Source organism: Ischnura elegans, chromosome 11 (assembly GCF_921293095.1).
Source record: "Ischnura elegans chromosome 11, ioIscEleg1.1, whole genome shotgun sequence".
Classification (NCBI taxonomy): domain Eukaryota; kingdom Metazoa; phylum Arthropoda; class Insecta; order Odonata; family Coenagrionidae; genus Ischnura; species Ischnura elegans.
Window position 1 is genome coordinate 65106864 of NC_060256.1, and position 3162 is coordinate 65110025.

General features: G+C 44.5%; 1 long non-coding RNA gene across 1 annotated transcript; it reads left to right on the forward strand.

Annotated features, from left to right (window-relative positions):
- The first annotated feature begins 516 nt into the window (after positions 1-516).
- LOC124167718 lies at positions 517-2914 on the forward strand. Its single transcript, XR_006866748.1, has 2 exons — positions 517-1054; positions 1144-2914. It is a non-coding gene; the product is annotated as an uncharacterized LOC124167718 (long non-coding RNA).
- The last annotated feature ends 248 nt before the right edge of the window (positions 2915-3162 follow it).

Below are 3162 nucleotides of genomic sequence, written 5' to 3' on the forward strand. Positions count from 1 at the left end.
TTTATTGTACCCCTCTTTTTCCCTATTGTCTCTTTAAAGGAGATAACTTATTCGGGGCAATTGTTAAATAAATATAACAACTAGGCCAAGAGAAAGACAGAAACAATACGAATAGACGCTAATTAGAAATTGGGGTAGATTTGAACCTCCGCTTACATTCGAAGTTTAAGTAAAATCCACGTTTTGCTTCACAGTGTCACTTTTCGCTACGTATATGATGCATATCCATATTTATCCTAATCCAGTTCGGATACCACGAGAATTAAATTCATTTCGTCGTCTTATCTTATCGAGACCCTATTTTTTCTCCCCCCTCCTTCCCTAGTTTCTCTTTAAAGGGGATGGCGCGTTCTGGCTAATTTGTGTCCCGCCCGCCAGGAGGCGCGGTCGCCCTTCTGCGCATGGTCCGTACCCTCGCCTGTCTCCTCTCTCGCGGGGGTGTAGCGGGGGTGTCAAGGGGGCGTAGGGGAAGGGACAGGCCACGAGAGGGTACGAAGGGTTTAACCGGCAGTCGCATTTCGCCCGTGCGGTCGTATAAATATACACACATCCGAGCGCTCCTGAACGCCTCAGGTCGCGCGCTCTTTGGCGACGACCTACTCTGCCACTCGCCGTAGAGTTGACTCTCGTAACGCGTGAAGTGTCATCGTAACCCGACGAGGGAATTTGTTTTTTTGGCGCGCCAATTATATCGCTCGCGAAAGATATAAAAATATCATTTTTTTGTTTTCATACTGATATTTCGTTTAATTTTATTTTTTTTCAAACCAGAACGTGTGACGTTTGCGGATTGAGTATTCGGAGGACTCAGTGATTGTGACCTGGCCTGATTTCGCTTGTTTTATCCTCAGTAAAATAAAAACTTGGACGTTTATTTTCACTCGTTACACGCGAGAAATTTAGAAGCGAAAGTTTTCATTTAAGTGGAGGAACAGTTTTAATCTTTTCCTGGTACTAGTTTGAAATTTTCTTCTCGCAGATTTTCTCCGGTCAAACACGCAGTTTTGGAAAAATTATCGCGGTATCTGAAATCGAACAGGGTGTAAAATTAAAGGTAGATTTAACTTAAGTGGTGCGTCAAGTGAAATTGATTAGGTAATATGTACGGATATTGTTGCTACCTTTTTCTTGCTTGCCTTCAAGGTGTTGTGTGATCCGAGTTGCAAAGCTGTGCTTCGTGTGTGAACGGTACAACCAACTGACAGGAGCAGTTGTATCGGAGTGGAGTCCCGGGGGCGGCCACGCTCTCTCGTCCCGGCATCGTGACGGCCTTCGGCCGAGGACATCCGAGGGGTCGGCTGCGGTACCAGCGCGCTTGGGGTATCTATCGTCTTCCCCTCCTTTTCAACTGATCGAAATTATCACGCCACCAGCAAGAGATACGGGCTCTTCCGGCCACGAGGGGACGACTTGAATGCCACAGCACGAGGATACTCAAGTGAGAGAATTGGTGAGCATCGCATCCTCCTCCTGTACGAGGTAGCAGCGGCCTCGTGAACTGTCGGAAAAAATCCTCAAGTTGTTGCTACAATTGTTACCATTCCTCCTCAGTAGGGTATTCCTCCGTTTCAACGTAGGAGTGCAATATTGGAAAAAATCCTCATCAACACGGTTTGTACAATTGTAACGAACTGTTTGTCTATTCCTCATTGGGTGTGTATCTCTTTTAAAGTAGCAGTGCCTCCGTGAACTGTTTGATAAACACTCAAGTTGTCGCTACAATTGTTACTATTATTCCGCCACTCCTCCGTCGTGTATTCTTCCATTTCAACGGAGCAGTGTTATATTTGAAAAGTCCTCATCAACACGGTTTCTACAATTATAACCACCTTTCTGTATATCCCCCAAAGGGTGTTAATCCCTTTCAACGTGGCAGTGTCTCCGTGAAGAGTTGGAAAAATCCTTATCCACGCGATCGCTACTATTCTACCCATCTTTCTCTCGCTGTCTATCCTCATATCATTCGGAAAGGAAGGAAACAGGTTAGTCTGGTAACTGGGACACGCGGCCCCGCGGCCTTTTTCATCATCAGCGGCCGTATAGGCTGGGCGTCGAGCGGGAATTCCTCCGTTGTAGGGACGGGATGTGTTTGGTGTGGTGCGATTGCCTCATGGCAACGCGGGTGTGCAAAGCCGGAGAAGATGAGGATGTGATCGAAGAATAAAAGAGGTGACGAACGACCGTTCTTGTGCAGCGCTTCTGCCTCGCGTCGAGGATTGACTGGCCGGGAAAAGTATACTTCGTGTCGCAGAAATTCCATCGAAAACATCAGTGCTAACATCGATCATTTTCAATGAGATTAAGCAAATTTGTCTATGCATTAAATAATATAAATAAAGGCACCCTTAAGCGTGACTAAGTCGATCAGAATTTTGATATTTTCACCATCAAGTTCTGTCGAAAGTGATTGACTGTGCATTGGATTGCGTTAATTCATCGCAGTAAAAGGGAAACTTGCCAAAATTGGAACTGATTAATATAAAACTGTTCAATCAACGCCTCTGAATTTAGTGTAGTAATATAGGCAAGTTATCCACTCAAATTAGAATAGATACTATGCAAGTTTGAACTGCTTAAAATTACTCCTGAAGAATATGCGGAGTGCAGTCGAATTTTATTTAAACACATTTATGACAAGTATATAATCCCTCTCGTAACAATTAACCTGTCAGGTTGGCTTATACAACGAGTATACGTGTTGAATAATTTGAGGATACTTTGGGAAAAGATCTTCTTGGTGTGTTTTAATGTCTTTTTCAAAGTCTCCGACAGAGTGCCGGAGATTGAGGTTCTGAGGAAGGGGACACCGCCAAATGAGCGTAAGGTTTATCCTGGGGCGTGACACGACCAGAAGTGAACTTTAAAGAGTCAGCGTTTGAAGAAAAACAAAAAAAAATTCGGGCCCACGGAGGGATCAACCTCGACTGTTTCAAGAACACTGAACTTCAAGAGTTGACGGTCCTACGTCGCCTGCGTTGAATATAAAAAAAAGTAACAAGGAGAAGGCTTTTGGCTGTTGAGAAAAAGAGTGCAAGGTCGAACCGGCAAAGAGAAAAATAAACTATTCTCGAGGAGAATTCCTACAGCTGACTCCGTGGGAGTGTTTGGAAAAACCGTGGAGATTTTCATATTTTTTTTCTCCTCACTCCCTTCCCGCTAGGT